Here is a 21,399-nt window from a genome sequence, read left to right as displayed (position 1 = left end):
GGGTAAAGACCAACCCAGTAAGGAACCTCCAGGGCCCTGCTCCACGACGCCCGCTCCGGGCAGCTGTCTCAGTTTTTGGACACAAGGTGCCAGGGGAGACGCAGGCAAATAGACCTCATGGTGCAGGACGGGGCTAGCCCATGACGGAAGCCACCCAGACCAGACCCTGAGAGTCTAAGGGTCCCCCTGAATGCTCTGGGTACGGCAGCCATCTGGGCTCTACGTGCACACAGGCAAGGTGAACTAACACTTATCAAAAAGGCTTATAGGGCAAGGCACATGGGTGGCTCAGTGGGTTAAGCATCTGACTCTTGATTTTAGCTCAGGTCATGATCTCACAGTTTGTGACTTTGAGCTCTGGGGGAGCCTACTTGGGATTCTCTCTCTGCCCCTCCCCTGCTCATGAGCTCTCTCTCTCTCTAAAAAAAAAAAAAAATTGTTTAAAGGCTTATAGGGTGTGATCACCCCTTCCATGCCTCACAGAGTCCCTGCATCAGCTCTGAGTGTTATTCCCATTTTTCCCATGAGGACACAGGAGGACCAAGAGTCTTGTCCAAGATTCCACAGCTAGGAACTGGATTCTGTGAGGAGCAAGTGAGATGACTCATTTTCAGAAATACCAAATAAAAGCTGTGCTGTCTAGTGAACAATAGGTTTACAACCTATTGGAAATATGTACAAACCCCTTCCCCCAACAATGGAGTCCCAAACCCTTAAGACACTTCACTTCTTGGTTCCTCTTCCCCTCTCCATTTCACAGGCTTATTTTTCACAGGCTTTGCAATGAGCATGTGCCAAAGAACTGAGGTCTCTGCGTCACCTCAAGGAAATGTACATTTGTTCCAACCAGACTACTTTTTGCCTTACATGGGCATAGGCGACTTCCTGGCAAGGCTGTGACCTCCGGAGTATCAGCCAATGAGGAATCAGGGGAGGGACTTCATGCTGGGAGATAAATTGTCTGCTGTAACCGCCCCAAGTGTGCCTGTCCATCAGACACCTGCTCTTGCAAGAACGTTGGTTGAAGCCTTGCTTCATTGTGCTCCGAGTCTCTGAGTCCCTTTGATTGGGTCAGTGGGCTCATTTGGCAAATTCCAGTCCATCTGACACCACTACCCGGATGCCCCGTTGCTCTGGGCTGCAGCTGCAGGAAGCAGACACTGAACCTTTGCCTCCGGGATATTCCCAGGAGCTGCTTCAGCGTTGAAGAGTCTGGTGTGGAGGTGGAGAGCCTCCCTTTGGAGCCTAACCAAAGTCCCTCAGGTCTCTTGCCCCTGGAATTTCTGTTTCCTCCTCTGCAAAATGAAGGGGTAGGAAAGATTTGGATTCCCCACCTCTCCAGTCCTGGCTCTGGCCCTGCTCTGCCCTTGTATCTGCTCCTACGCAAGCAGGACCGGCTGCAGAAGCTGCGGGCCCAGAGCCAATGGAAATGCAGAGCCCCTTGTACAAACACTACTAAGAATTTCAAGATGGTGGCAGCCGAAAGTTGAACCAAGCAAGCAAGGGCCCTCTTGAGCATGGGGCCCTTTGTGACTGCAGGGGTCAGCTCTGGTCCAATGGAATCTGACAGAAGCTGGCTGCCTTGGTGAAGAGCAAGGTGTCACTTACTGAGTGCTCCCTATGCAGAGGCTCCTGTACCTCATGCTGTACGGGGTGCCCGGAAGACAGAAAGCTCTGCCTGTGGAGACAGGAGACACGGAGAATAGCCAAGTCCAAGAGCCATTCCTTACTCCGTGCTTGCTGGTGAGGAATCACAGTTGGCCTACACCAAACATGGGACTCTTTGTGGCCCTGTGTCCTCCTGGGGTTCATGGGAGAGCTTTTTCCTTCTCTGATTCTTACAATCCCTCTTTAAGCTGCTGCAGGTTTCTCTGGTGCCTTCCACTTTGTTCCACTTGTCAGCCCAAGGTGGCCTTTCCCTTCTCCAGACTGAGCCTGGACTTGAATGGGCAGCAGATCTTATGATCTAAAAGCGTTTATGATATAGAATTAGGGCAGGCTTGAAATCGGTGTTAGCGAAAATGCCACGTGTTCCACAGCACCTTAGGGGGAGCTTACTACGTGGATTACCTCATCTTCCTTCAGGGGATGGAGAGGGCCCCAAGTGACAGATGGTGCTTACTAGAAAACTCCTGACTGTCAGGTTAAGGTTTACATTTTTGGGAGAGGTTAAAACAGCATTTAGGTTAGGTATTGGCCAGATGTGGTGATGGCCTAAGTGATACCATTTGGACCTGTGGTTTTCTTCTTATCACTGGCCATCTTTCCACTGCAGTTGAAAGATTCCAGTCCCTCAAAGGCACCATGTGACCTGGGGTGGGGTTGAGGGATCAGGAGTGACCCTTGACTAAGACAGCTAGGTCTCCACCACTCCAGTAGCCCCAGGGATGGGGGCCCACCTTAGCCTGGAAGGTGATACATGGCCATGGGAACACGGCATATCTGGTTCCTGAACCTCAAGGATAAGACAAGGCTGGTCCTAGAAGGCGAAAAGAGTGGCCCTAAGACTTTGAAGATTAGGGGTCTTCAAGGGCCAGCAGACCAGTCAGCCACTGCAGAATCCCCTTCCCCACTTTCCCTAATCTCTCACCCTTTCCTGACCACCACCCTCTGATTCTCTTCGTTAATTGCACTTCCCTGATAGAGAAGAGAAATGAACACACTTTCTGTCTATGCAACACTTGTTTAGAAGTTGGAACCCAAGCCCTTAACCTGGGCTTAACTAGACCTAGGACCTCCCTCCCCAAAAGAACACACTAAAATGGACAACCAGTGCACATGGGTCTTTTTTTTTTTTTATTTATTTTTGACCCAGAGAGAGAGTGTGAGAGCGTGAGCTAGGGAGGGGCAGAGAGAGAGAGGGAGACACAGAATCCAAAGCAGCCTCCAGGCTCCGAGCTGTCAGCACAAAGCCCGATGTGGGGCTCAAACTCACGTACCATGAGATCGTGATCTGGGCCGAAGTCGGACACTTAACCACCTGAGCCACCCAGGCGCCCCAAGGGTCTTGATCTGGCTAGAGGTCTTCACCTTTCAATGTGTGGAAGGTCGGGGAGCTTCCCATCCAAAGTAATTCTCTGACACCTGCTGGGTGTCCTACAATTCAACTCAATTCTGATGCTATCTACCCAGAGACAGCATCGGATTCCACAGCTTAAGGGCTCTGTCCCACAACACTGCCCTCCCCCCCTTCAGATGTCAGTCACAGCCAGGCTGTCACCTGGGCTTCTGACCACTGTCTATAAATCAGAGATTCCCACCACCTCTTCCTTGGGTTCAATTCATTTGCTAGAGCCGCTCACAGAACTCAGAGAGGCCGCTCACAGAACTCAGAGAGGCATTTTAGGTACCAGATTACCGCTTTATCATCAAAGGATGTAAGTCAGGAACAGCTAGATGGAAGAGATATGTAGGGTGAGGTGTGTAAAAAGGTGGGGGGTTCCATGGTCTCTCCAGCTGCACCACCGTCCCAGCACCAACCCAGAAGCTCTCTGATCCTGTTTTTGGGTTTTTATGAAGGCTTCATTACACAGACACAATTGATTAAATTATTGGCCATTGGCCACTGGTTCAACCTCCAGCTCCTCTCCCCGCCTGGGATGCTGGGGTGGGGGCACTGAAAGTTCCAACCCTCCAGTCACAAGGTTGGTTCTCAGGACATCCAGCCCCCATCCTTAGGTGCATTCACTCATTTATACAACAAGACACCTTTATCACCTCTCCCCACTTAGGAATTTCCAAGGGTTTCAGGACTCTGTGTCAGAATGGGGACAAAGATCAAATATACATTTCTTATTATAAATCATAATACTATAACAGGTTTCTTATGACTTTTTTCAGAGGCTCTGATTTGCAAAAGAGGTAAAGAATGCATGCTCTGGAGTGACTCAGGTCTTCCCAGCTCTTTAAAACCTCCCAAACTCTTGAGGAATGCCTGGGTGGCTCAGTCAGTTAAGCGTCTGACTTCGGCGCAGGTCATGATCTCACGGTTCGTGAGTTCCAGCCCCGCATCGGGCTCTGTGCTGACAGCTTGTGAGCCTGGAGCCTGCTTTGGATTCTCCCCCTCTCTCTGCCCCTCCCCTGCTCATGCTTTGTCTTTCTCTCTCTCTCAAAAATAAGCATTAAAAAAATTAAAAAAAAAGGGGCGCCTGGGTGGCGCAGTCGGTTAAGCGTCCGACTTCAGCCAGGTCACGGTCTCGCGGTCCGTGAGTTAGAGCCCCGCGTCGGGCTCTGGGCTGATGGCTCAGAGCCTGGAGCCTGTTTCCGGTTCTGTGTCTCCCTCTCTCTCTGCCCCTCCCCCGTTCATGCTCTGTCTCTCTCTGTCCCAAAAATAAATAAACGTTGAAAAAAAAATTAAAAAAAAAAAAAAGAAATCTATTGGGGTGACTGGGTGCGTCGGTTAAGTGTCTGACTTTAGCTCAGGTCATGACCTCATGGTTTGTGAGTTCGAGCCCCACGTCGAGCTCTGTGCTGACAGCTCATGAGCCTGGAGCCTGCTTCGGATTCTGTGTCTCCCTCTCTCTCTGCCCCTCTCCCGCTTGTGCTTTGTCTCTCTCTCCCTCTCAAAAATAAATATTAAAAAAAATTTAAAAACAAAACAACAACAAAACTCCCAAACCCTTGCAAACTTTTTTCCTAGGCTGGAGTTTCTTTTAACGTATTTCGGGATTTTGAAGGAATGTTCAGGAAGCCATTTCAGGTCAGATGCTACAACCACCACAGCCTCACAGAAGACTTCTTGAAGATGGCTGTAGAGAGCAAGATGGAGTCACTCACGTCAAGCAGTGACTCACGTCAAGCAGCCGCGTAAGCAGCCAAGGGCATTGCCGTTAAGACGGCAGCAAAGTCAACACAGGCTGTTAACACCCACAATGGCCACAACTGGTAACCAAGAAAGCCAGGAGAGTGTGGAAGAAAGGGATGAACGCTGGTAATCGCTAGAACCAGAGATCTGCAAAGGCCCAACACTGACTGAACTTTAAAAAGGAAGAACTTTTGCGGCCAACTGTCAGAACCTCCAGACACTGACCCTTCCCCATCGGGCTGCATTTGAAAGGCGACTGCCACCGAAGGCTGTGCCCCGTGGATCTCCAAATGCAACAGCGGCCCACTGCTGCCTGAGGAAAAGAAGGAGTGTGTGCGGATTGCTGAGCTGGACCGCATCGGACCAGATCTGGGCCTCACCTCCACTGTATGCTCACAGACTCACTGTGCACTTGGGTCATTAACTTCTTACTCCTTATCGTACCTTGCTTGTTGTGTGACTTTGTCTTGCGCTTTGCTTTGTGTGACCCGTATGGAGCCGAGTGGAATGTGTGGTGCAATGCCATTGAGTTTGGAATCCTGAAACCTCTCTACAATCACGTTAACCTTGCTGAGTAATACAGCTGACGTTGTGAGTAAATACAGCTGACGTTGTGGACATAACACAACTCGTGCGTGCCCCTTCAGGGCTTGCTTGTGACAGTGGTATAGGTTCGGTGTCGTGGGTGACTGAAGATGGAGTGTGCCTGGAAAGACAGACGGACTCCTCCAAGAATCCTAAAGGAAACAATTCATTCACCCTAGAAGAGCTCATACGGCACACTGCCAAGTGGCTGGTCCCAAAATGTTCCGGTGACATAACGGGACACCGTAGTTTTGACAAACGTTTGGTACAATGTTTTGACCTGAAAGTTCTTACCAAAGAATGGTGACTAGTTCCTGTCCCAAATCGGAGCACTGACGTGGCGTCTGAGAGTAGTAATCTCTCTGGGAAACGGATCTGTTTCTCTTGGAGTTTCACCCCATCTGGGCAGTTCCGTGGGTGGCTGGGGTGCCACGAATAAAAGCTCAAGAGTGACCCCGGGGCTGGCCTGAACACTGCTGAGATTTCCTCAAATCAGATCAATGGTAGTAAAATATGCATCACGTGAAATTTACCATCTTAACCATTTTTAAGTATACAGTTCAATCGTGTTAAGTACATTCCCAGTGATCTACGATCATCACCACCGTCCATCTCTGGAACTTTTTCTTATTTTTATTAATTAAAAAAAATTTTTTTAATGTTTATTTATTTATTTTGAGAGAGAGGAGAGTGTGAGCAGGAGAGGGCCAGAGGGAGACAGAGAGAGAGAGAGAGAAAATCCCAAGCAGACTCCATGCTGTCAGTGCAGAGCCCTATGCAGGGCTCAAGCTCATGAACCGTGAGATGACGACCTGAGCTGAAATCAAGAATCCAGCGCTTAACCGACTGAGTCAACCAGGCAACCCTGGAACTTTTGAATCTTGCAAAACAATACCCATTAAACGCTAACTCCTTATTCCCCCACTCTCCCCCATCCGGCCCTGGCAACCATAATTCTACTCTTTGATTCCATGAATTTTGTTATTTTTATGTTTATTTACTTTTGAGACAGAGCGTGAGCAGGGGAGGGGCAGAGAGTGGGAGACACAGAATCTGAAGCAGGCTCCAGGCCCTGAGCTGTCAGCACAGAGCCTGTCGCGGGGCTCAAACTCATGAGCTGTGAGATCGTGACCTGAGCCGAAGTCAGACGCTTAACCGACTGAGCCACCCAGGCGTCCCTGCCCTTCCTTTTAAAGGCTGAATAATATTCCATTGTGTGTATATACCACATTTTGTTTATCTATTCATCTATTGACGGACAGTTGGGTTGTTTCTACCTTTTCCTTATTGTGAATAAAGCTTCTGAACATGGGTGTGCACATATGTGTTTGAGACCCTGCTTTTTGTTGTTTGGGGTGCAAACCCAGAAGTGGGATTGCTGGATCACATGATAATTCTATTTTCAATTTTTTGAAGAACCACCACACGGTTGGCCGTAGTGGCTGTGCTGTTTTGCATTCCCAGGAACAGTGCGCGAGGGATGCGATTTCTCCGCCCTCACCAACACTTGTTACTTTCAGCATTTTTGACAGTAGCCATCCTAATGGCTGTGAGCTGCGGGTGGACAGCTTGTACATGTATCTTCCTTGCATGAGATACTCAGATTAATAATGCCATCCAGCCCCCTGCAGAACATCTATCTGTATCTGGGACCTGAACGGAGAATGGAAATAAATGCAAACAGTGAGGAGAGCCACTAAGTAGAGACTCAAAGGGCGACGCCTATCTTGGAACGTTCCAGCATGGACCAAGTGTGATCCCGTGGCAGACACTGCCTCTCACCCACCTAATATCCATTCCTCCTTTCCTTCTTACAAGAGGACATCAATTTTGTATGGGAAAGCAGTGTGCCAGTCAAAAACTATAAATTCCTGTCTATTCACAGATAGAAACGGCCAGTTCTGGCTAAGGAAAAGCCAAGGTTGTTAGATGATGCATCTGAGAAAATCCTTTTAGAGGGGGGCTGAGATGCACCTTTCGCTCTTGACTCTTCTCCTTCTGTATCAACCCTGGATGCCCAAACACCAGCTCTTTTGATATGTCGGAAAAAATTGGGTTTCTGATTGTTAAAAAACAAAAACAAAAAGATACACCATATTTCTACATTCCAGAACTTGCTACTGGGCCCACCAATGGGAGTTCCCATTTTAGTCCTGCCCTAGTGTGTCTGGCCCCAACAATCCTTGTTCCAAACCCTTCAGAGATCATTAGGAGAGAAAGAGAAGGAAGGAAGGAAGGAAGGAAGGAAGGAAGGAAGGAAGGAAGGAAGGAAGAAGGGAGGGAGGGAGGGAAAGAAGGAAGAGGGGAGGGGAAGGGAAGGGAAGGAGAAAGGAAGGGAGGGAGGGAAGAAGGGAGGAGAAGAGAAGAAGGAAGGAAGGAAGGAAGGAAGGAAGGAAGGAAGGAAGGAAGGAAGGAAGAAGGAAGGAAGAAGGAAGGAAGGAAGAAGGAAGGAAGAAGGAAGGAAGGAAGGAAGAAAATAGGAAATCATTTCCTGCAGAATAATTTTGCCACCATCCCTAGAATACAGAAACGATGCAGGCCTTAAAATTTGCTCTCTCCTTTGGCCTTGCTGAATGGGGGACCCCAGCCGTAAGGGCAATGAAAGCCAAGCCTTTGCCCTTCGTGGGAAATCCTGCCCCTGTAGGTTCCCATATCACTGCAGCCAGCAGCTGTGTGAACGTGAGGAAGGGGGAGGTGTGCTCCTTCCATAGGGCCCCCAGCCACATCACTAGGTAAACTAAGGCTGGACTTGAGGCCCTCCCAGTTTAAAAACACAGGACCAGAAAGACTGGAAGGAAGGAAAGCATCTTTCCCAGCTCAGGAGAGAGCTAGAGAACATGGCATTTTCGTTGAGGGGTGGACAAAAAGACATACATAAGAAGAAGGGTTTGACAAACAGGAATTCAACCAATCTAATGAGTAGTGCGCTCACTGACCCAGGGTACTCCCGGGAACACGTGGCTAGTTAGTTCAGCCACGTCCACAAGGAAGTTTGAAGATGGGAAAGCCTCCAAGGAACTCCCAACTTCCTCCTTTAGGGCCTTTTCCCCCACTTAAGTTTCAAATCCCACAGCAAAGCCTGCATTTGATAAAGGCAGTGGTCAGCTCTCTCTGGATCTTAGAACTCATGTGAGGCTCCCGCCCACCCCCAGAGGGTTTCTCTGCACACCGGCCTTGTTCCTTACAGTGGTAGACAAGGCTTCTTATGTGGGGGGAGAGCCGAGCCCACAAAGAACCCAGGCTCCCAGCTGGAGAGAACCAGGAGAATGGGGACTTCCATAGCACACATATAATGCCCCAGGATTGTCCTGTTTGGGTTATGTGTCCACCCCTCAGGCACATCACTGTCACTGCCTTCGGCCACATGCCCACTGCCATGGCCAGGGGGCATGGGATTCTGAGATTGTGGCTCTTTTGGGATTGAGAGACATGGACGGTGGGCAAGAGTTATTCTCTGCCCCCCCCCCCCACCGCCCTCCCCAGAGAACTGTAACCAGAAGGGGTGTGTGTATGGGAGGCAGTTGGGTGCAAGGCTTTGGTGGGGGAATGAAACACTGATCCTTTGATTGTAATCTCAGGCAGAGGCCAGCAGAGGGAGGCGTTGTAATTTTCTGGGATTTGTGGGGTCCTCTGCCCACAGACTTGGGCAAATTTATGCCCTGCTGGGGCAATTCCGTCGGTGGTGTTAGGGAAGAGACCTTTTCATCTAGCCTTCAAGGTTCTAGTGGTCCAAGAATTAAACTGACATGAAACAGACTAACAGGAGAAAGTCAAATTTAAATGCGTACATCCTGAGACCCCACCTAAAAGCGAGATTCCAAGACGGTAAGGCAGAATGAGGCATGCATGGCTCCCTGAACTAAGGAGAAGTCGGTGGGGGTCTGGGACTTCAAAGAGAAGGAAGACAATTCACAAAATGTCTGGTAAACAAATGTTTGCGGGGCTTCTCTGGAACGAGACAGAGGAAGTTTAACAAACAGACTTTGCTAAATCCCTCCCTCTCCGTCACCCCTAGTTCCTATCGTCCTGTAGTTACCTTTGGTGATAACTGCCTTCCTGGAGCAAGCCGTCTACCTACATACTTTTAGGCAATTAAGGGAAGGCCAAAATTTCTTCCTGTCTTCTGTGCTTTGATCATTTTCAGCTCAATGTAATTTGTAAGCCAAAATAGCACATCCTGGGGCAACTCGTTCTGAACCCTCACAGTAGTGACCTGGGTGAGTGGCAGAAGAACCCAGCCCAGCCCCTCTGCCCAGGGGTGTGGGGTGGGCAGACCGAGAGACACAGACCCACAATTCTCCTGCCTGCTCCAGTCTCCAATTACATTTTGCCCAGAGAGAGGCATTTCCTGGTTCTCTGCACACCATCTTGGCAGCTGGGGATTCTGGAAAATCTCTAGAAAATAGCCGTGGTAAACTTAGGAGACTCTTCAAATAAACACGGGCCTTTTCAGGGCACCCAGGATGTGAGTAGTGAGTCTGGGTTGTGAGTCTCATGCTGAGGTTCAGAGCGCTGACCTCGCAGATAGGCCTAGATTTAAACACCCACAATGCCATTACTGTCTGTGTGTGCCTGGGTCTGTTGCTTAACCTCTCTGTGCTTGTTTTCCATCTCCAAATGGATATAATAGTATTACCTGCCTTAAAAGGGTGATGGGAGAGAGATGGCTCACTCAGTTGAGCCACTGACTCTTGATTTCAGCTCAGGTGATGATCTCACGGTTCATGAGATCAAGACCTGTGTTCAGCTGTGTGCTGACAATGCAGAGGATTCTCTCTCCCTCTCTCTCTCTCTGCCCCTCCCCCGCTCACGCATGCTTTCTATCAAAATAAGTAAATAAACTTAAAAAAAAAAAGGTAATGTGAGGAATAAATCAAACAATATATTCAAGCATGCCTGGTGTGGCGCCCGGACATAATAAGCACTCAGCAAATATTACTGATGAAGTTTGGGGGGGCTGGAGCCAAAGACCAAGAAAGAATTCTTGAAGATGCCCGTTGGTGCAAAAAGGTGATTTTGTTAAAGCGCGGGGACAGGGGGGACAGGGCCCAGGGGCAGAAAGAGCTATACTGCAAGTGTGGGGGGTAATAACCATTTAATGGAGTCAAGGGAGGGAAGTCAAGAGGGAGTCTCCAAAGAGACTTTCACATGTAAAGACTTACTGGAGGTCTAGCTGTTGTCAAGCTGAAGTTGTTTTTCCCTCTAGCAAAGTATTAACATTAAGACAATAGGGAGTTCTTGAACTTTAGGCTATGATGGGGTTGCCTCTTTCTGGCAAACTGGTGGAGACTCTTATCAGTTTCACCATTTGTTTTTTCGTCCTCTCCTGGTTTGGGGGTAGCAGAGGGAGTGTCCAAGGAATATGACACCCGTCCCACCGGGGGGTGGGGGGGCGCTAGCTTGTGCTTTGCCCCTCAGCCTGCCCCATTCTCCCTCGTCATTATCAAATTCTTGTGCCCCTAATAACACAGAGCACACATTTATACCTTATTTATCTGCCTGCACATATCATCTGGGGAGCTTTATGGAAGAACACCCATGCCTTGCCCCCCCAAAACACGGAATTGATTGGTCTGGGGTGGAGAATGGTCTTGAGTGCCATTTTATTTTATTTTATTTTATTTTATTTTATTTTATTTTACTTTACTTTACTTTATTTTATTTTATTTTATTTTATTTTATTTTATTTTATTTTTTCTTGGGTGATTCTACCATGCAGTTAGGGTTGACAATCCTAGTTTAGGGTCTCCCTCAGCCTACAACTCTCTCTAGTTGCACTTTTCTACACTGCCACACAGTCTTCGAATTAGGGATCTGTCTCCTTAAACCAGTACCTTCATGTTAAAAGTTTACTTCCTTGAAGGAAGTAAATTGGCCGTTTACTACTTAATGTTAATTAGTGCCTCACACCCAGTTGAGTTCCAGGTCAATGAGGGAAGGAAGTTGGGGAAAGCAAAGTTGGAGAATGTTGGGGAGGGTACCTGGGCTGGGTGTGCCCCAGCTGCAACTCTAGGATAGTGTTGTTAACTGGCCAGCCCAGACCATTAAATCTGAACTTCCGTCCATTGAGCGGCCAAGATTGGGGAACCACTGGTGTGGGGGGGGAGAAAGTCACCAGGAAGCAGACTCATAATAAGAAAGAAGATGGTCTAATATGGTTGGGGGACAATAACTTTTCCCCTACCCTCTTATGCTAGGTTATGGGGGCCTGTGAATTAAACAGACAGATGACAACTTAGCAAGAGAAAAGACAGGTCTTAATCATGTACAAACAGGAGTTCACACACACACACACACACACACACACACACACTCACAAAATATGATTCAAAGAGGTAGTTGGAATTTGAAGCTTATATACCACCTAAATAGAGGAGAGGGGAAGAAGGTACTTGCTGGAAAAAACAAATGGCTTCTTAATAGGGGAAACAGGAGAGAAAGGGCACTTGTGGGAAAACAAATGACTTTTTGGAAAGATAAACAGGCTCTCAGGAGAGCTGATGGGAGACAAGATGGTCTTGTGACAATGTCTGTTTTGGTGGGATGTGGATTTTTAGTCTCTAGTGATAAGAGTCCTTCCTCCCTGGTTGCTTCTGGGGAGGGGATTCGTGACAATTGAGTCAGAAGGATGGCAGAAGAAGCCACCCCGAAATAGGTCACAGTGGCCTAAGGATCGTTTTGAGCTGAAGGCAACTGAGAAAAAGCAGATACAAGAAAAGCTCTCCGCCCTCCCCCTGTTTCTCTAGAAGCAGAACTTAAGTTCACAAAGGTGTCCCTCCTCCCTTCTCTACAGGGATGGACAAAACTTGATCAACAGTAGACCCTTACCAGCCCAGAGATGGCGCTGCAGCACAAGCTTACGGCCAAGCCCTGACCTTCCATTAATCTGCCCCGCGTACTTGCCGCCCTAGAAACTCCGTCTCTTTCCTGTGTCTTGCCATTTTGGTGTCACTTATATGTGGAATCTAAAAAGGAAAAAAAAAAAAAAAAAAAAAAAAGACCAAACACACAAAACCAGACTGAAATCAGAGAACAAAGTGGTGGTTTGTTCACCCTCTGACATGGAGCTTGAACTCATGAACCGTGAGATCATGACCTGAGCCAAAGTCATCACTTAACCAACTGAGCCACCCAGGTGCCCCATAGGGTCAACAGTTTAGACCAGTGGTTACCAATGAGGGGAAATGAATGAAATAGGCGATGGGGATTAAGAGGTGCCAACCTCCTCTTGTAAAATAACTAAGTCACGGAGCTCCTGGCTGGCTCAGTTGGTTAAGCCACAGACTTTGGCTTAACCAGGTCATGATCTCGCGATTCGTGGGTTCAAGCCCCGTGTTGGGCTCTGCTCTGGTGGTGTGGGGCCTGCTTGGGATTCTCTCTCTCTCTCTCTCTCTCTCTCTCATCCTCTCTCCCTGGCCTGCCTCCACTCGTGCTGTCTCTCTCAAAATAAATAAACTTAAAAAAATAATGATAATATGTAATAATGTTGTGTGGTGACAGCTGGGGACTACACTTACCATGGTTATGACACACATGTGGAACCCCAGAGAATGTCTTCAAGTTGGAGTACCCAGGGTCATGGAAATACAGCTACTCAATATTTCACATTACAGCCCTCTCAGAAAAAATGTTGAGCACACACCTCCAATGTTTATTGTTATTTATAATATACTACACTTATAAAATACTATGCATATTATAAAGTATATGTTTGTAATAGAAATTTTAAAGTGGATAAGTAAATCTATGATAAAACAAACAAAAACGTATAGCAATGTATAGAATTGTCGAATCTCAGGGCGCCTGGGGGGCTCAGTCTATTAAGCGTCCGACTTCAGCTCAGGTCGTGATCTCACGGTTCGTGAGTTCGAGCCCCGTGTCGGGCTCTGTGCTGACAGCTCGGAGCCTGGAGCCTCTTCAGATCCTGTGTCTCCTTCTCTCTGTCTGCCCCTTCCCCACTTGTGCTCTGTCTCTCAAAAATAAATAAAGGTAAAAAAATAAATAAATAAATAAATAAATAAATAAATAGAATTGTCAAATCTCTAAGTTGTACCTCTGAAACTAATATAACATTGTATGTCAATTATACTTCAATAATAAATAAACATAATAAAATAAAATCAAAATCTATTGTTCTTTTACTAAAATGCTGCATCACCAAGTTCTAACTTACCCCCCTTTGAGCTACTAATCACTGAGTGCTCCCCAGTGTATGTGGGGAATACTCATGCTTACAAACTTGTTTTCCTCTTGTTAATCTGTCTTTTGTCAGTCCAATGTACAGGGCCCCAGACAATGAACCAAAGATGGGTAGAGGGAAAACAAGTTTTTCCTTCCCTTCAAGTTCTTTCGAGAAGCTCTGCATTTAGGTGGACAAAACAGTTCAGGAAAAAAAAACAAACACACAGAACAACCTATCTTGAAATATCTTCCACTCCAAAAGGTTTTGATGTCCCAGTGGTGAATTCTGGATCCCTTCAAGTCTGAAACTCTTAACCTCTTTGAGACCTGAGCCTGTGTTCAGGGAAAAAGAGAATTTCTTCTTCCCCTCCTGTACCCCAGTCCTCCAAGATGGCAGCCTTGGGGCCATAATGCAGCTGTAGTGGGCCAGGCATGTTCACCATGTATAACCAACTTCCAGGAGAGGCCCACCCAAGTCAAAGCAAGAAACTTCCAGAGGAAAGCTTGAAAATCACAAGAGGAGAACGTTTGGAACATATTACCTCCATGGTTAGGAAAACCTTTTTATACCTACAAATAAATGTGTAAATGTGTAATATGTACCTATATCATGAATTCTACTCAATTTGGAAGTTGGAGTTGGGGGACCTTCTGGGCCCCTACTATGAACTTGTCACCCCACCACCCCCCAGAGCACATCAACAGGTCCTCAGACTGATAAAAATTGAGAACAATGGTTCTTTGATAGGGTCAACAGTTAAAAAATTTTTTTGAATGTTTATTTCTGAGAGAGAGAGACAGAGAGACAGAGTGCAAGCAGAGAAGGGGCAGAGAGAGAGGGAGAAAGAGATTCCAAAGCAGGCTCCAGGCTCTGAGCTGTCAGCACAGAGCCTGACATGGGGCTTGAACTCATGTACCGTGACATCATGACCTGAGCCAAAGTTGGTCACTTAACTGACTGAGCCACCCAGGCACCCCATAGGGTCAACAGTTTAGACCAGTGGTCACCAATCATGGGAAGCAGACTGGAGGAGGCTTTTGCAAGGAATCTGGGAACCCACATGCAAACATGTACTTTGCTCAATCAAGAAACTATCATGTAGAACTCTGAACATTTTCTGAAGCTGTAAAAGTGCCCTGTTTTATACCCATCAAAAGAGCAATTTTTTTTTTTTTTAAAGAGATAGTTTATTGAATATACAACAAGGGACTGGCAGGCAGGACAGCAGAGGAGAGGCCGTCTGCCAAAACAGCAAATTTTAACAAAGAGGATAAAATCCAGTGTTGACAAGGATGTGGGGAGACAGAAAGTCTGATGCAGCTGCTGGTGCTGGTAGGCGCCAAGGACTCCTTCTGAGGAGCGACAGGCACACTTAACAATTTCAAGTACATACACAGATGCTTCATGCCCCAGTATCTTGGGAACAGGTCATGTGCATTTGCTAAGTTGTTTGAGAACATTCAGTTCTGTCAGAAAAATGGGAAGGATGAAACTCGGAAGGTGTTAAGTACAGACAGATAGGACAGAACAGATGGACCAAAAGATCATACTGCGAATATAGATAGAAAGGGGTTGAAGGAAGAGAAGATGGGAACTATTCCTGATATGTTACATTTTCATGGGGCGCAGTCTATTTATAATACGCTAAATCTACACAAGGCATCCAAGACACCTAACATTCTTGATCTTGATGCGGGCGGGCACCCATTCTGCCCCAGGGTCCCTCTGCCAGATAAAGCCCAGGGCTGTTCATCAGACCTCTGGTGAGTTACAGCTGGGTCAGGCCCACTGTCCCTTTGACGCTAATAGAGCAAGGCTGTGTGTTGGCCCCAGGGCACTTTCTCTCTGCTGGGCCCCTTACTCAAACCTCAATTCTTTAGCCCATATAATTCACATTCAATGGAAAAGGCTAATGTCAGAGAGAGAGATGGAGACATGACATGTAAGCATTGCATACTCAGGAGCCAGGTAGCACATGCCCCGCCCCGCACCCTGTCCCAGGTATCCCATCCCATGTCTTATCTCTCTGTGCGCTTTGTACTGATTTAATCCTCCCTGTGAGTCAGGTATCCCAACTTGATCTATGAGCCGTCCAAGATTTTGTAATCTTTGGATCAACTTGCTTGGTAGTGTACCTGGAGGTTTTCATAGCATGAAGGTAATTCTCCACACGACAGAACGTGAATCAAGATATTCATCAGTGGTCAGCATGGGGTGGGGGCGCTGAAGTAACCTACCGCTCATCAAAAAGATAAATACACCAGGGCAGGGGGTGGGGGCGCCTGGGTGGCTCCGTCGGTTAAGCGTCCGACTTCGGCTCAGGTCATGATCTCACGGTTCGTGGGTTCGAGCCCCGCATCGGGCTCTGTGCTGACAGCTCAGATCCCGGAGCCTGCTTCAGATCCTGGGTCTCCCTCTCTCTCCGCCCCTCCCCTACTCATGCCCTGTCTCTCTCGCTCAGAAATAAATTTTAAAAAAAGATAAGCAAATACAATACAGTGGGGGAATAGAGCACTCTGTAGCAGTAAGAAACAGTGAGCTAGACCAGGAGCTTTCAGACTTTTCTTACTGGGACCCACAGGAAGAAATACTTCTCACGTTGTAATTCATGACTATCTATCTATCTATCTATTGTTTTTAATAATTTTTTTTAACGTTTATTTATCTTTGAGACAGAGAGAGACAGAGCATGAATGGGGGAGGGTCAGAGAGAGAGAGGGAGACACAGAATCCGAGGCAGGCTCCAGGCTCCTAGCTGTCAGCACAGGGCCCAACACGGGGCTTGAACTCACGAACCGCGAGATCATGACCTGAGCCGAAGTCGGACGCTCAACCGACTGAGCCACCCAGGCGCCCCTATATCTATCTATTTTTGAACAACAACAACAACAAAAAAAAACCTCATGAAATAAGATTTACCTAATTATGTTTGAGCCACTCTGATATTTTCTGTTAAGTTCTGTTCATTTCTTATAAATGCTGGTGATGCCTCTGCCAAATCGTTTTCAGTAGTCACTCTTGGAACCTAACCTAGCATCTGGAAAACATTGAATTAGATCTATAGGTACATTAACAGGGATAGTCTTAAATCAGGTGGTTGGGTGGAAAAAAAAAATAGGACCCTGAATAAGATTTATAGCCCAATGCCACTTAAGAGAAACAAAAGCACATCTGCACACACATGGATCTTCACATGGTTAAGGAAACATAGCAAAAATATTAAAGCGGGTGCCAGACGGGAAATGACAAAAGAAAGGTAAATGCCAGAAGGATCTTGAATGCAAGGATTATGCCACCGGGCCATGCTTGGAGCAGAATGGTTGACTGTGCCCTAAACCAGGGTCCAAAAAAACAGAGACAGGGTGGAAAGATCCAGAGATATGTAAGAGCTAGAGAATGCTGCATTTAGAATTCTTTAAAAACAAAAATTTTTTTTTAATGTTTACTTTTGAGAAAGGGAGAGACAGAGCACGAGCGGAGGAGGGCAGAGAGAGGGAGACACGGGATTCGAAGCAGGCTCCACGCTGTCTGCACAGAGCTAGACACGGGGCTCGAACTCACAAACCGTGAGATCATGACCTGAGCCGGAGTCGGATGCCCAACCGACTGAGCCACCCAGGCACCCCTGCCATATTTAGAAATCCTGAAATGCATTAATAAAATCAGTTTGCAAGGGTCAGAGACAAAATATCATCCAGGGTACACTTGGAAGAAAGGAAGAAGGGTCCCTTCACCATCGATAAGAAGATGCCAGCTGAAAACTAAGGCAGTGGGCTTGGAAGTTTGCAAAGAGATGAATCAGAGGCCTGGCTGGTCGGTATATACCCTGCCTTGCTGCCGTCCCTTTCTGGCCCACCGCATTTGCTGCCCAGGAGGCCATATCTTATACTATGTGACCCTGTCCCCAGCCTTTGGTCACAGCTTTTCTGGACTGGGTTGACCCCTAGCCCCAGAGGAACGAGCACTCAGGCTGTCTGATTCCCTCTAAATGTTATTTATTCTTTGAGCTGGGAGAGGGCAGAGAGAGCACGAGAGAGATGTCTGATTCTCTTTCAACTGAGCAGACTGGCTCTCCTGGACAAAGGGAATTCTGTGTCCGGGCCCTGAACGAGGGAGGGAGACATCACTGCCATAGGAGTGAGGGTTGTAGCAGGACGGTCATAAGTCTGGGCAGGAGAGACGGGGGTGGGTCTGGGGCAGGCCAGAGTTACAGGGAACAAAAACCAGGGCCAAGCCAGAGAAGCCAGGGGTGGTGGGGTGGAAACATGCAGACTCGGAAGGCATGGCTGGGTTACTTTACCAGCACAACACAGAGCTGGGCTTACAAACGGAAACCCTACAAGGGCCAGGCAGGCAACACACAGGCGTGGACAGAGCCTGGAGTAAGATCGAGTGGGGCCCGTCAAGCACAGTCTGTCCGAAGAACATCTATCCACAGTGGCCATCGTTTCCATGTGGAAAAGGGACCCTCAGGGTTCCAAGCTGTTGTATTTCCTAGCAAAGCTAAAAATCAGGAATTTAGTGTCAAGTCTCCTGATTTTTGTACTGACTTTTTTTTTTTTTTTTTTTTTTTTTTTTTTTTGCTTTTAATTAAAAACACTTTGTGGACAAAACATGTCCAAGGACGGAGGATGTAAGCAGCCAGCACATAGAGGCCACCGCCCTCCTCCTCGGGAGACAATCCTCCCTAATGAATTCCCTAGAGAATTTTGTCTCCTTTATCACTCCTCCCTCCCAGATCCTTTGACCCAGCGTGCCTTTCTTGTAAACATCAAATCTAATAAACTGGGGGGAGAGTATTTCCTGGGCTTCCCCAGAGCTCAGGCAAAGCCGTGTCTACACCATTGAATTCCCCTTGTCATCAGTCTATGCTCACCAACTGATTCCTGCTGCCTAATCTTGATTTGCGGGCACTTTGATGTCAACGGGGTGCCTTGAATAGGGCAGAACACCACCTTTTTCAGGGAGGGATGGGCTGGCAGTCTGCTCTATGCAACCTCTCTGAGTGTGTTCCGTTAACAGGGGACTGTCCCCAAGAGACTGGGTGCCTCGGTGTGTGCCAACAAGTCCAAAGTCCAAGTCTGAAGAGAAGGTTCTAGAAGTCTCCCCAGCACAGGTATGAGGTCTGCCTGGAAATCTTTGGCTCCTGGTGCCCTGGAGGGCTCCCATCTCAAGGAAGGACTTGCTTTGGAAAGCAGAGACCCCCCTTTCTTCAGATGCAGGGTAAACATTACACCTGAGGCCTGCCTGGAAAGAAGGTGAGACAGAGGCAGACCCCCTGGCCCCCAGCCCCACTAGAATGCGGTAAACAAGGTCTGTGTTGCAATCCTCTGCCTGAGAGGAGGTCATAATGCAGGGCTGGAGTGCAGAGCAGAGGAAGCAAAGGGCAAAAGGAGGCCTGGGTGGAGGGAGAGCCGGACTGGCCAGGAGGAGGGGGCTGGGAGAAGAGTAAGACCTGGTGGGTGAAGGCAGGGCAGCGGGAGGTGCAGAGGGGAGAGGGGAGGGGCAGCCTGGTGGTGCTGCTCTCTCTCCAAGGCCAGAAACCAGGCAAGAGTTGGAGAGGTCCGAAGTGCAGGGCACGGGGCAGGCAGGGTTAGTCATCAGCTCTCAAGCCACCCAGCGAACCGCAGAATCCCTGTCATTGCCTCTGGATCTCCGGAGTGTCTGCCTGCCTTGCCCCTTAGACCTGGAGCCCCTGCCCCCCAACACCAACCCCTCAGAGGAGAAAACTCCAGGGCAGGGATCTCCCTCTTCAGGCTGACATTCAGGGATTGAGCCCCTTCTCTGATCTGAGGTTCCCTGGGGTCGGGGACACGGGATGGAGGTGACCACAGGTTATCGGGCACTTGGATGCCGAGCGGTCTGCAGGGCACTTTGCACACATTGTCGTATGTGACCCTCAGGACGCCGAGATGGATATGTTTCCCCGTTGGGCAGCAAAGAGAGGCACACAGAGGGGAAGTGATTGGCCCAGGATGCATCTGAAGCCTGGTCACTCAGTCTGCAAGCTTTACGGACAGTCCCTATCCTTGGAAACAGGCATGCGGCCGTGAGAGACAGTCTCCACTTTCAGGGGGCTTCTGGTATTTTAGAGCGGAAGACAGAAAATCAAGCAGCGAAGAGAGAAGTTGAGCTAATGACTAAGAACATGAAAAGGTAATCTAGAGGGGCAAGCCTGTGGGGGCTGCTGCTCAGGCTGGGGAGTCAAGGGAGGCCCCTGCCCAGCAACCCCAGCTCCCCAGGGGGGGAGGACCTGCCACATGGAGAGAACAGTGAGCACAGAAGCCCTGAGACCAGATGGAGCTTTCTGCCCTGGGCCCACGCGGCAAGCAGGCCAGCCGAGCTGGACCTGAGCACCGAGGGGTGGGCACGGGTCAGATAACTCCAGCCTCGAGCGTCGTGGGCTTTGGGAAAGGGGCTGGGAAGCCTCATGAAGGGACAGAGGAGGTGAGAGCAGAGGCAGGGAGGCCAGGCAGGAGGCCATTCCACAGGTATCCAGCTCAGAGATGATGAGGCCTATGGGCAGGAGGATGGATTGGACCCAAGGCGTGAGGGAGTATAGAGACAGAATTGAGGAGGCCAGGGAGGAAGCAGAAATGAGAGGGAAGCAGATTTTAACCCTACAACCCAAGCATTTTACCACTGAAAGAAACTTTGTCTTTTTCTTCCTTGTCCCTCATTGGCTAGGACAGTGGTGGGTACATAGTAGGTATTCAATTCATTTATGTATTCAGTGAATATTTATTGAGCACCTACTATGTGCCTGGCTCTGCCCTAGGCACCAGGGATATACCAATGAAGATGGAAAAGCCCTTGGCCCCTCGGAGCTTACACTACAGAGGGAGAGGATACATGTGTGCACGCAAGCGCATGTGTGATTAGTGATAAGAGAAGGAAAAGGGGAATAGAGGGGGCTGTTTTTGATGTGGTGGTCACAGTAGGCTTTCCTGACGAGGTGACCTCTAAGCCCAGACTTCAAAAGAATGAGGTGGTGAGTCAGATGTGAGTATCTTGAGGAAGTACGTTTCAGACAGAAAGCAACAAGTCCAAAGGCCCAGAGGTGGGGGAGTGCTTGTTGACTGACTAATAGATCTGTTACTTGCTGATTCATTAATCAGTACCTGTGTCTCCGCCTTGGAAGTCTCCGAGAACAATGCCTGGGTTTTTTTTCCCACCAAACAAGTGTGGTCAGAGGGGTTGAATGGGAGCCGATTCCTTCCTTTCTTTACGCCATCCCTCTTTCCCCAGCACAGGCCAGGCCTAGAAGTCGGGAAGAGGGAGGAACAGGTGTTGAATCTGTCACACCACCTAGAGGAAAGGCAGAGACAGTCAAGGAATAAGGCAGGTGGTGCTGTCCCAGCGGCCACCCACTCACCCCCATGCTGTTTCTGGTTTTAATTCCTGGGGGTCCCACCCTGTCACCCCACCCCTTGCCTCTGCCCCTGCCATGGCCCCCACGGCATGGGGAAACCCTTGCCCCTCTGGACGGACAGTCATCTGGTGAGTTATTTGCCTCTCTCTCCATCTCCCCAGGGGTAGAGTGGTACACCAAGGGAGTGCTGTGTACCCACTGAGTCCCAAGCCCTGGGCACCAAGGTACCACGGATTTTAGAATGCAAAGGACCAGCACAGACTCCATCCAGACTCCTGGCTGTGTCCAGGCCTTCTTAAGACCGTAAAATGACAGTTACTTCCTCCTTATTATTCCTAAGCCATTTCTGCTTCTCCAGCTGTCTTGCTGACAGGACATGTTGTTCTAAATTCCACTGATTCAAGACTTTCTATTCTTACCAAGAAAGCATAACAGACAATATATCCCCAAACATGC

This window comes from Leopardus geoffroyi, chromosome C1, assembly GCF_018350155.1.
Source record: "Leopardus geoffroyi isolate Oge1 chromosome C1, O.geoffroyi_Oge1_pat1.0, whole genome shotgun sequence".
NCBI classification, from domain to species: domain Eukaryota; kingdom Metazoa; phylum Chordata; class Mammalia; order Carnivora; family Felidae; genus Leopardus; species Leopardus geoffroyi.
The sequence above is the reverse complement of the archived record's forward strand: the minus strand, read 5'-3'. Positions refer to the sequence as shown.